General features: G+C 47.5%; 1 pseudogene; it reads right to left on the reverse strand.

Annotated features, from left to right (window-relative positions):
* Positions 1-1,600: 1,600 nt before the first annotated feature.
* Positions 1,601-3,111, reverse strand: LOC119321421 (annotated as a pseudogene).
* Between the last annotated feature and the right edge of the window lie 10,149 nt (positions 3,112-13,260).

The following is a 13,260-nucleotide window of genomic DNA, read 5'->3' on the forward strand; positions in this document are numbered from 1 at the left end:
AAAAGAAAGAGAAGGGAAGAGTTTACCTAGTAGGATGGATTGGGGATCGAATCCACGGATCAAATCTTCAGATCTGAGAGGGATGTGGGGGGATTAGATGGGGGCGCCGCCGCCGCCGCTGCTCTCTGTACAGAGCAGAGAGATGAAGAACTGCCTGGTCGGGCTGGGGCGGCCGCGCTTAAGTCACTGTGCAGCGCCCAAGGGCTAGGCGCTGCACGTCAAAGTGGGGCGCCTAGCTCTTAGGCGCTGCACAGGTGCGTGTGGGGCCGCAACTGAACCAGGGCTGCCACGCTGGCAGGATGTGCGACGCCTAAGGGGAAGGAGCTGCACAGTAGGGTGCGGCGCCCAGATGTCGGGCGCCACACCAAAGGCTCAGCAGAGTGAAATTTTTTCCTGAACAGGTCAGTTTGTGATTTGATTTCCGCCTCAGGTCAAATTTGTGATTTCTGCCCCATATGTCGCCCTCCTTCGCGTCGACGGGGGAATAAAGCGGTGAGTGGGCCAAGACAGCTGCAGCCGCACGTCAATTCGCGGCGTGAACAATGGCCTATCATGGCCCGCCCAGAGTTAGGCTTTAGTAGGCTTCCAGCCAGAAGATTAAGGATTAAGTGTTCAGACCCAACTGCTGTATGCACAAATCTCAATGAAACATGGGTGTGAATGGAAGGCTCAGATAAAAGGTACCGTGTAGCCCCAGCTACAAAAAACCGCTCTCTAGATAGAAGGGAGCGGTCAAGTCAGCTTATTTCTTCCTTTTTCAAGGAGCTCTATAAAATAGCAACTCATAAATGGGCATAAATAAATCAGCCCAAATGCCGGTGGTCCTGTAAATTAACTTGAATTCATTGACGCAGTAACAATATATTACCCAAGGTTCAGGATAAAACACCTTCTGAGATTTTTATTTATTTATGTTAACCCTACCACCATTAACCGGCAGTTTGTCAAATCATTGAGATAATTTACAGAAGGTGTTTTATGTCTTTCCTAAAACATGCATGTACGTGCTAGGTAAGGGCATACCCCCTCCGTTTCTAAATATAAATCTTTTTAGATATTTCAATATGAACTATATATGGAGCAAAATGTGAGAATATACACTCTAAAATAGGTCTATATACATCCGTATATAGATTGTATTGAAATCTCTAAAAAGACTTATATTTAGAAACGGAGGAAGTAAAATCTAAGGCAATAGTACTAATAGCGTCCCATGGCCCATTAAAAAATATATCCAATGTTCACACAGGTGTAGGGATCATCACCTAAGTTCCAGTTTAAATTCTATACCTAAAGCGAGCCCCCAATTGAATGCCCTATGAATGATAGCTTCCCATCGGTAAGCAACTAACAGTTCAGAGTCCGTTTAAATGTCTGACTCGCTTTCACAATATCAGTCTTTACATTCCACCGTTTTCCACACTGTCCACGCCTATAATAACTTATAGACAACTGAGAATACAATCCACAAACTTACATGAATTGGAGTGTTGCGTTATGCGCCGTTTCAACGGTCATTGTTAGCTGGGAAGTGTGGCCTGTAGACATAGATTGTCGAAAAGGCATGCTTTTGAACTATTAAAGCACAATTCAAAGCATGTCACATTTTACATAGTACCTCCTCAGCGAAGAGTTCCTCGAGAAACACTGTCGATTTGCTTGTCTTCTGCCATCATGGCTAATGAAATACCAACAAGGTCATTTGACAGAACGTAATCGCTGAATTTGGAGACAGATACAAGGTTTATTGTTCTCGAGTCCAGTATTTCACTGATTGTTATCGATTTCTCCAATGCATGCTACATCTCCCGAATCCAGGAGCTGTGGGAAAAGCCATTGCGACGTAGATGTGATTTTGACTCCTTCAACGGAAGACGTTTGGGGTACCTGCGCACTATCAGTTATATAGTATGTCACAGCCAGGCTGCTTGTTGCTCACCTGAACGTCATGAATTTGAAGAAGTGTAGCTAAGCACCATGAATCTAATTGTACAAGGGAGTCCTCCACCGACTCATCTGCAAGAATCAAAATCTGTGGTTCCACAGTTAGCATTGGTAACTTCAGCACAGGTAAACTTAGAGTAGAAGAAATGTAGGGCAATGCTTTGGACCACATTGGCCGATTCATAAAAATAATAATTGTTTGAACAGAAAAGTTCAGAGTACTCTATTTCCCTCTACGATGGAGCATATATACTCACGGAATCAAAGGTCTCAAGAGGCAAGCTTTCTAAGTGCCGCCTGATGACAACATTCCCTTCTTTGTGTAGAATATAATGTTTGTTAGTCCAAAAATATCCATACCATCATCAGTCAGTTGTTCTCCCTCTTCTTCTCTGCCACCTCATTAAACATCCACAATTCAGATCCTGGAGCAAGAAATGCTTCTAGAACCTACACAACAACACCAACATTAATATCCAAAATTTGCTGAAGCGTACATCAACCCTGGCAAAATGTCAACGTTAACTTACCATTATCATATCGTGGATAGCACATCGCCAACCACAGAATAAAATTATACCTGGATACTTAGGAAGGCTGAGAAGGTTAGGTAGAAAACCCTTATGCCTCTGGTGAGAAATAACTTCGATCAAATTTAATTCTAGGTGAATAGGAATTTTTTATCTGGGCCATATGACTTTCTTGAAGATAGTTGGTACAAAGAGAGTAAATATTAGACATCATGAAGCATGACTCAGAAAACTCACCTCTGAAAGAAGGACCGTATTACTCAGAAAATTCACCTCTGTTAGGACATTTATATGTCTTACTGGTGAAGTTGCTCAATCCCTTTGGTTGAAACACGCAAACACTGGCAAATGTGAAACAGAGTCTAAGAGGGCCAAAATTCAGAACGCAAAACTGTAGGTAGTGTGTAGTCTGCAGATTAGGAATAGTTGAGCTTACTTGCTTGCTTCTACGCTCACACTTGGCCGCCGGGAAGCAGAAGAGGACCGGGGCGGCGGGGCAGAGGCCAAGCTGAGCGGCTCGGGCGGCGAAGGGCGCGACGAACGAAGCGGGAGGAACGGCGGCCTGCGGCTCCCGCGGCCAAGGGCGCGGCGGCGGGCGGCGACCTACTGCGAAGGGCCCGGCGGCGGCGAACGGCATGGGAGGAATGGCGTGCGGTGGCGATCCGCACTCGCGTCCTTGTGGCATCAGAGGAGGAGCGGCTGGCGGCGGCGGCGACGGCGATCACACTCGTGGGTGTGCGGAAGTGGACAAGGAGCGGCTGGTGGTGACGGCGACGGTGATCCGCGCTCGCATCTATGGGGAAGCAGAGAAGGAGCGGCGGGCGGGGCATCTGTTAGGTTGCAGAGAAGGAGCTGCGGGCGGGACGGCAGCGCTGCGCTGGCGTCGACAACAGTGGAGGGGCGGCGGGAGTCGGGGCAAAAGCAGGACGCTGTGGCCTCGCGCTCACATCCTGCCGAATGGGAGCAGCGGTAGACCGGCGGCACCTGCTCCCCAATGGTGACGGGGCGGGAGAGGAGGGCCAGCGGTGGCGGGGCGCGGTGCTGGAGATGAGGGGAGGCGGTGGCGGGGATGGAGGAGGAGGCGTCGATGGCGTCAGTTGGGATAGGAGGAGGCGTCGTGCGTTTGGGTGTGCCTTTTTTTTCCGATCGAAAGGGCGGTATGGTTAGCGATCGAGGATTAGCGCTTGTAACCACGTGGCTTGCTGTGTTAAACATTGAAGGATTAATGACCTTTAGATATTTTTAATGGACGTTCCTGATTGTTTGGATTTGCCTCTCTCTTTCTTTTATAGTGGTAGTAGATGCTATGCAATGTTGACACTTTCCGGGATGACAGCTTATCAAGCACATGGTGTAGAGACTGATGGCTTGTGATCAGATTTCTGCACTATTTATGGTGTTATTTATGCAATACAGGTCAAGCAAGTTCTTTACAAGTTTATTCAGCTTAGTTAGTTTGTTTAGATTTTTTTTGTTCAAAAAGTTTGTGTACTTCTATTATAATTGGTTGTGACAGATAATATAACACGTAGGGCTTAATAATATCTTCCCTTTTGTTGGAAAGGTATTCAAGGCGGGTCGCAACTGCATTTTTTAATTCGGGGTCACAATTGCATGTTTTCAAGAGGGGGCGCAACTGCATGTTTTTAAGGTAGGGTCGCAACTGCATATTTTCAAGAGGGGAAAAACTGTATGTTTTCCAAGGCGGGGCCTGAACTACATGTTTTCAAAAAGGGACTGGAACTGCATGTTTTCAAGGTGGGTCGCAATTGCATGTTGTTAAGGCGGGGCCGCAACTGTATGTTTCTAAGGCGGCTCACAACTGCATATTTTTAAGGCAGGGTTGCAATTACATGTATTTAAGGAGGGATCGCAACTGCATGTTTTAAACAAGGCGGGGCCTGAACTACATGTTTTCAAAGAGGGACTAGAATTGCATGTTTTCAAGGTGGGTCGCAATTGCATGTTGTTAAGGCTGGTCATAGTGGGGGTAACATAGCAAGTAACATAACACATCTCAAGAAAAGTTTGCTTACATGGCATGTATTTAATTAGGAGAGAGATGGTTGGAGTAACATAATATGTTACTGTAACATAACACATCCGAAGGCAAAATGAGTCTACATCTTAATAAATGATGGTTTGTATGTTACTACATGCATGTTACTCCCCACTATGAAGGTAATAACATAGACTAGTAACATATGCATGTTACTAGTCTAAGTTACTTCCCACTATGACCAGCTTAAGGCGGGGCCGCAACTGCATGTTTTTAAGACAGGGTTGCAATTGCATGTATTTAAGGAGGGGTCGCAACTGCATGTTTTCAAGAAGGGGCGTAACTGCATGTTTTCAAGGTGGGGCGCACTTGCATGTTTTTAAGGCATGGTCATAATTTCATGTTTCCAAGAGCGGCTGCAACTGCATGTTTTCAAGGCACGGTCGCAACTGCATGTTTTTAGGGCACGGTCGCAACTGTATGTTTTCAAGAGGGTCCAAAATTGCACGTTTTCAAGAGGGCCCAAAACTGGGGCGCAAGTGCATGTTTTCAAGAGGGGCCAGAACTGCATGTTTTCAAGGTGGGTCGCAACTGAATGTTTTTAAGAGGGGCCGCAACTCCATGTTTTCAAGGCGGGTGGCAGATGTATGTTTTTAAGAGGGGTCACAATTGCATGTTTTTAAGAGGGGCTGCAACTACATGTTTTCAAGAGGAGTTGCAATTGCATGTTTTCAAGGCAAGTTGAAACTACATGTTTTTGGGCGGGTCGCAACTGCATGTCTTCAGGAGGGGGTCGCAACTGTGTGTTTTTAAGTTGGAGTCGCAACTGCATGTGTTTCAAGGTGGGTCGCAACTATATGTTTTCAAGAGGGCTGCAACTGCATGTTTTCAAGGCAGGTTGAAACTGCATGTTTTTTAGGCGGGTCAACTGCATGCCTACAAGAGGAGGTCTCAACTAAATGTTTTTAAGTCGAGTTGCAACTGCATGTTTTCAAGAGGGGGCACAACCGCATGTTTTCAAGGTGGGTCACAACTGCATGGTTTTCAAGAGGGGTTGAAATGTTAAGTTTTAAATGGGGTCACAACTGCATGTTTTCAAGGCATGTCTCAACTGCATGTGTTTCAAGGGTGTCGCGACTGCATGCTTTCATGGGAGGGTTGCGACTACATGCTTCTCTACGGGGTCGCCACTGGATGCTTTCATAGGAGGGTTGCGACTACATGTTTCTCTAGGGGATTGCCACTGCATGAGGATCGCAGCTGCAAGTTTTAAAATCGGTCGTGACTGGATGTTTCTGAAGGAGGTCGCAATATTTTGAGGAGGTGGGGTCGCAACCGTAAGTTATTTTTTAGCCAATTGCGACTGTGATAAACATTTCTTAAATTCGTGAATGTTTTTCCAAACTCACAATATTTTCCCATTTTTTTAATTTCATGAGCATTTTTAAAATTATCCTTTTAAAAAACTCCACTTTTTTTAGTTCATGAATATATTTTTGATGAATAAATTAATGGACATTTTTTCAAAAAAATTGTGATTAAAAAAGAACACAATTTGAACATTTCATTTTGAAATTTTGAATTTCTTGTTGTCAATTTCAATATGAATTTGCAAGCGCGCTCTATGTGCTCTCCACACACACACACACACACACGACCCTACTCCAGTATTTCCCCACAGAAAAACACCATATTGTTTTTTTGCATCAGTGTTAGTGAACGAAAGAAAGCTGGCCCTAGTTACAAAAAAAGAAAAAAGAACTGCAACGAGGCCCAAACTAGAGAATCCACGAGACAAGACAACGGACATTGACCAGCCAAAAATAAAAGGCCAGATCGAAGGAAACGAGCGGGTTGCCGACAATGGCGGATCTAGGATTTTAAATCAGGGTGGTCCACTTCAAAAGAAAATTAGAACAAATATGACATGTATACATTCTAATTAGTTTACCAATACCATGTAGAATTATAAATATATCAATATGGTCGAATGTGGTTTTACAAACATACTGCAATTCTTAAGTATGTCTTTTTCTAAACTTGCTCTTGAGTAAACTCATGGTAGAAAATCAACACTTATCGTCGCCGCCGGCTGAAGTAATAATAAGTCTAGAAGCAAGTACACCAAATTATGATATATATGCCTCTTTGTTTGAAATTGTGTTGAAACCGTGGCTGCTACACGCCTCCAGTGAAGCCAACCTGTCAGCGATCAGGTGCCTTCAGGCGAACCGGTGACGCGGGAAGCAGCAGTTCAAGTTCTGGCCAGGCCTCGTCGCAAGCCTCAGCGGCCCGCTAGGCTTGCTGGGCCTGAGTGGGCCTAGTTCTGTGTAACGGATACATATACGGTGTGCGTGTGCGTGGGTGAGGGCAGGCGGGCAGAACGGCTAGAAGCCGAGGCACGGCAAGTGCGTGTGGCTCAGGAACTCGATCCCCTTCTCCTCTGATCCTCCAATTTGTAATTCGGAATGTTTGAATCTGCCATGATTGATGAGTGGAGAGATTAGTGTTGACACAACCTGCCAAGGAGCGGGATGGATGTGAAGAGCCAAGGAGCATACCACTACTGAATGTAGTTTGCTCTACACGCGCCACAGCTAAAAAGTTCAGAATTCGTACAAAATATCTAGTCAATCTTCATGTAAATTCGTCTAAATCAGAGCAACAATGGGGGCAGGGGAATGGCCGGATGGATTACCTCTCTCAGAAAAAGGCAACGGGTTGAGCGGCCGAGCGGGCTAGGCACTAGCTGCGGCGGCTGGGCGCGCCTGCGCGAACAGTAGCTAGCCGGGCGGGGCAGGCCGCGGCCCGTTGGCGTTAGACTTATTCAGGGCGGTGGCTGCGGGCGGCCGGGAGGGGCCAGCGAAGCCGTGACAGCGAGGGAGGCGGCTGACGGCTGATCGAAATCAGTGAAGGCAGCCAGTCGGGAGAGGCACTAGGTGTGGTTTGCTCGTGGGCGTGGCTGCGTGTGGGTCGGGACGTGCATTAGGCTGTTGTTGGGCTTTTTTCCCAGTGGCCCATCTCCTCGTAACATATAGTATACAGGCCGGCCTAAAATCCCAGGGTGGGCCGCGGCCCACCCTGGCCACCCTGTAGCTCCGCCCCTGGTTGCCGAGCGGCCAAAAAAAATCCTGTTTAAATGAGAAAATACGTCAGGTGACTGAGACGTAACTATGTCTCAGCCGGCTGAGTTCCAGGCGATCCCTTTTTTTATTCTAATAGTAACAGACTTTTCATGCCTACTTAGGTTTAATCGGTATTCTTAGTCATGATTCAGTTATATGATGTCTTGCTTACCTGGACTGTCATATCTATTTAGAAGTATTAGTAACGGCCTACTTAAGATTTTTTTTCTTCGTATTTTTTTGCCACATGATAACAATAACAAAAACAACAACAAAGCCTTTATTCCCAAATAAGTTGGAGTAGGCTAGAGGTAAAACCCATAAGATCTTGCGACTAATTCATGGCTCTGGCACATGGATAGCAAGCTTCCACGCACCCCTGTCCATAGCTAGTTCTTTGGTGATACTTCAATCCTTCAGGTCTCTCTTAACAGACTCCTCCCATGAAAAAGACATGCTCTACAAAGCCTTATTTTGCCGAAGATATTTTAAAATTATCTTGCGTGTGCATTGTCAGTGTCCTTTGTGAAAAGGGACCAACCTTAGTTGTGTTCTGGATTTTCTGGTGCCTCTTTTGTCAAAGTTTGCAGATGTCCAGGGCTAGGTAGTAACAAGCTATTCAACTGGACATGAATTGAGCATATAAATGATGAAAGGGTGGCAGCCATTCTTAGGCCATCCACGTCAGCTATGAATAGTGACCGAGCGGGCAGCGGGCAGCTACGAGAGAAAAAGGTTAGCGACCGCAGCGAGAAAACGCGGGCAGACAGGCAATGCCCCCTCCTCCTCCATCCGTTGCCACCTCCCCCAAATTCATCCGCCGCCAATCCCCTCCCCTGCCGTGCACCCGCGATGGCGACCGAGGATCCCGAGCCCCAGCCCCAAAACCCTAGCCGCCGGGGGGCTGGTCTAGGCCAAGACCAAGGGCCGCCACCAGTAGTGGCCCACTCACCTCCACTCCCCTCCCCTGAATCCTCCCTCGTCTCCTCCCCTCGCCGTCGCCGTCGAGCCCTTCCTCATCGCCCCTAACACCAACGCCCTCGCAAGGCCAACACCGGCCTCGCCGCTGTCACCCATGCTAGGGCCACAGCCGTCGGGATCCTTTGCAACGCCCTCACCTGCCCCTGCGCGCGCGACCCCCACTCTCATCCTCCGATCGATGAATCCGCAGAGTCGGCCGCCGCCGCCAAAAAAGTCGTCATCACCGGCGTTGCCAACCTCAATCCCCACAAGTTCCTTGCTGCCCTCGACAGCGCGGCCGTCGACGCCCCTGTCATCGGCCTGCTAGGCCGCGCCCGGCTCGAGAGCTAGGTCCGGGCGCTCGCCCAGGGATGGGGCCCTAACACCCCCGGCCACTACCAGCGCCGACAAGATTGACCTCGACATGTTGGCCGACAACGGTGCAGCCTCGGAAGAGAAGGAGAAGAAGAAAGAGAGGGTGAGAAGAGATCGATCGACCCCTTCATCATGTGAAGCTCGCTGCTCTGGGAGGTACGTTCTTACTTGCTCCGCTTGTGTTTGACGAAATGTGTGTGATCTGACATGCTTTTGTTTCTTGTTTTCTTCCTTCCTCGGCTGTAAGCTTGCCGACCTATTTGATCACCCAACAGCATGGTTGGTGTGGTTGGCAGCCTTGTCTGAGGTGCCGTGGATCTCCTGATTTTGAGTTACTGAACCAGACATTTACTGTCGCGTCATCGGCTTCCCCGCTGTTGCGCTGACGCTTGTTCTTGTTGTGCCGTGATTTCCCATTTCCGTCCTAGACCTCTGAGGTGACGGGGTCGTCCGGATGGTTGCTTCTACGAGCTAACCAGCTGTCTTCGCCCGCGCAAAAGCGGGGTCATGAGTGAGGTGAGGGCCGACATTGTTCTCGGCTTGTATTGGCCGAGTTGGTGAGCGAGCCATTCGTCCTGAATGATGTGCTTGAAAGCGGCTTATTGCCTCATCATCCGTACAATCGACGATCTTGTTTTCTTGGTCAAGAACCGATTCCAAAATTGTCGGGCTGACTCCCAGGGTTGCTGAACAACATGGCTCAAGTCATAGGCATCCAGAGGCTGAGCATAGGTGCCTTGAAAGTTAGCTCGGAAGGCGTCCGCGAGTTCTTCTCAGCTCCCAATGGAGTTTTCGGGGAGGCTGTTTAACCACTGCCTTGCCGGTCCTTTAAGCTTTAGTGGCGAATATTTAATGGTGTGGAGATTGTCTCTTCGGGCCATATGAATGTGGAGAAGGAAATCTTTGATCCACACGACCGGGTCTGTTGTCCTATCGTACTGCTCGATGTTTACGGGTTTAAACCCCTCGGGAACTGATGTTGTATCACCTCATCTGTAAAACACATTGGGTGTGTGGCGCCCCTGACCTGGGCCACGTCGCGCCGAAGATCAGTTGTCATCCTAGCACGGTGCTGCTCCCAGGCTATACCATTTCTATCGCGTCAGGCTTGGTATCCATCCTGTCCAGCGGGCGTGTGTCCTCTAGATCCGTAAATGGATCCTGTTTGTGCCGCCTTGGTGGTTAAGTTGAGTCGTAGGTCATATGGATCCTCTGGCTGTATTTGCTCCTTGCCCTTCCGGCGAGGGAGCGCGGGTGGGTTTTCAGCTTCTCTAGACGGCCTGTCCCGTCTTCGAGGGGGCGGTCGGGCTGGTTTGTCTGAGTGCGTCTAGGGAGTATGGGCTCAAGGGCCTCTTCTTCGAATTGCGGGAGTAGACACTATCGTGGGTAGCTTTTGTTTTGATCCTGCCCCTGATAGTCAAAGCCCTCTTCGGCTGCTAAGACCCTTGTCCACCTATCGTTGAGGGTATCATGTTCTGCTTTTAACTACTGCTTCTTCTTCTTCAGGCTTCAGACAGTGGCTATGAGCTACCGCTTGAACCGCTCCTGATCCAGAGGGTCCTCGGGGATGATGAAATCCCTGGGTTCGAGGCTATCCTCCTCTTCGGAAGGAGGGATGTAGTTGATGTCATAGGAATTATTGGGGTTCTCAGGGTCGCCCTGATCCTCATGGACTTTAGGAGCGACGCCATGCTGTTTGGGGGTGGTGTTGTCACTGAGCTCCTCCATGTTGTCTGGAGTAGCATCATCTCTGGTGCCGATTGTGTGTGTGTTCAAGTTGTCTTCCCTGCCCCTTCCACGTCCCTTGGATCGCCTGCGTTGGCGTCGGTGTTAGGATGACTCCTCACCGGGGTCATCGCCATCCTCCTTGGGGGTGTCAACCATGTAGACGTTGTAAGTGGAAGAGGCGGTCTACTTTCCCTTGTTGGGAGTGGTCGGGGAGGGAGCCGTATGGGTCTTGACGTCGATATCCTTGTCCATGCCATCAGCCTCCTCGGAGGTGTAGTCTACCATGTAGGTTGAGTCGTCAACAGTGGCTACTAAGTGGGTGGTGGGTGGGACGTAAAATTCCCCATGTCTGGCCTCAAGTCTGACCTAATCATAGACCGAGGATGGGCCTGCTGTCTACTACACAACCTTCTTCTTGTAGACGTTGTTGGGCCTGCAAGTGCACAAGTTTGTAGGATAGTAGCAAATTTCCCTCAAGTGGATGACCTAAGGTTTATCAATCCGTGGGAGGCGTAGGATGAAGATGGTCTCTCTCAAACAACCCTGCAACCAAATAACAAAAAGTCTCTTGTGTCCCCAACACACCCAATACAATGGCAAATTGTATAGGTGCACTAGTTCGGTGAAGAGATGGTGATACAAGTGCAAAATAGATAGTAGATATAGGTTTTTGTAATCTGAAAATATAAAAATAGCAAGGTAACAAGTGGTAAAAGTGAGCGTAAACGGTATTGCAATGATAGGAAACAAGGCCTAGGGTTCATACTTTCACTAGTGCAAGTTCTCTCAACAATAATAACATAGATAGATAATATGACAAGCCCTCAACATGCAACAAAGAGTCACTCCAAAGCCACTAATAGCGGAGAACAAACGTAGAGATTATGGTAGGGTACAAAACCACCTTAAAGTTATTCTTTCGGATCAATCTATAAAAGAGTTCATACTAGAATAACACCTTAAGATAAAAATCAACCAAAACCCTAATGTCACCTAGATACTCCATTGTCACCTCAAGTATCCGTGGGCATGATTATACGATATGCACCACACAATCTCAGATTCATCCAACCAACATAAAAGTACTTCAAAGAATGCCCCAAAGTTTCTACCGGAGAGTCAAGAACGTGTGCCAACCCCTATGCATAGGTTCCCAATGTAACGAAACCCGCAAGTTGATCATCAAAACATACATCAAGTGGCACATGATATCCCATTGTCACCATAGATAATCACGACAAGACATACATCAAGTGTTCTCATAAAAGACTCAATCCGATAAGATAACTTCAAAGGGGAAACTCAATTCATCACAAGAGAGTAGAGGGGGAGAAACATCATAAGATCCAACTACAATAGCAAAGCTCGGGATACATCAAGTCGTGCCATAGAGGGAACACGAGAGAGAACACGAGAGAGAGATCAAACACATAGCTACTGGTACATACCCTCAGCCCCGAGGGTGAACTACTCCCTCCTCGTCATGGATAGCGCCAGGATGATGAAGATGGCCACCGGTGATGGGATCCCCCTCCGGCAGGGTGCCAGAACGGGCTCCCGAGAGGTTTTTGGTGGCTAGAGAGGCTTGCGACGGTGGAACTCCCGATCTATCTTTTGTTCTGGAAGTTTTAGGGTACGTAGGTATATATGGGTGCAGGGGGTACGTCGGTGGACCTCCGGGGTGCTCATGAGGTAGGGGGCGCGCCCAGGGGGGGCGGCCCCCCACCCTCGTGGGCAGCCTGGGACTCCCCTGACGTGCACTCCAAGCCCATCAGGTTGGTTTCCTTCCAAAATTAACTTCTCCAGTTGATTTTGTTCCGTTTTGACTCCGTCTGATATTCCTTTTCCTCGAAACACTAAAATAGGCATAAAACAACAAATCTGGGCTGGTCCTCCGGTTAATAGGTTAGTCCCAAAAATAATATAAAAGTGGATAATAAAGCCCAATATTGCCTAAAACAGTAGATAAAGTAGCATGGAGCAATCAAAAATTATAGATACGTTGGAGACGTATCAAGCATCCGCAAGCTTAATTTCTGCTCGTCCTCGAGTAGGTAAATGATAAAAAAGAATTTTTGATGCGGAGTGATACTTTGGCATAATTTCGATGTAAATCTTCTTAATTGTGATATGAATATTCAGATCCGAAAGATTCAAGACAAAAGTTCATATTGACACAAAAATAATAATACTTCAAGCATACTAATAAAGCAATCATGTCTTCTCAAAATCACATGGCAAAAGAAAGTTCATCCCTACAAAATCATATACTTAGGCTATGCTTCATTTTCGTCACACAAAGATGTTCCCAACTTCTATACCCCCGATGACAAGCCAAGCAATTGTTTCATACTTAAATAATCTCAAACTTTTTCAACCTTCACGTAATACATGAGCGTGAGCCATGGATATAGCACTATGGGTGGAATAGAATATGATGATGGGGATTGTGTGGAGAAGACAAAAAAGGAGAAAGTCTCACATTGACGAGGATAATCAACGGGCTATGGAGATGCCCATCAATTGATGTCAACATGAGGAGTATGGTTTCCATGCAACGGATGCACTAGAGCTATGAATGCTCAACAAAAGAAAACTT

The sequence above is a fragment of the Triticum dicoccoides genome, chromosome 6B, assembly GCF_002162155.2.
Source record: "Triticum dicoccoides isolate Atlit2015 ecotype Zavitan chromosome 6B, WEW_v2.0, whole genome shotgun sequence".
Taxonomy (NCBI): Eukaryota; Viridiplantae; Streptophyta; class Magnoliopsida; order Poales; family Poaceae; genus Triticum; species Triticum dicoccoides.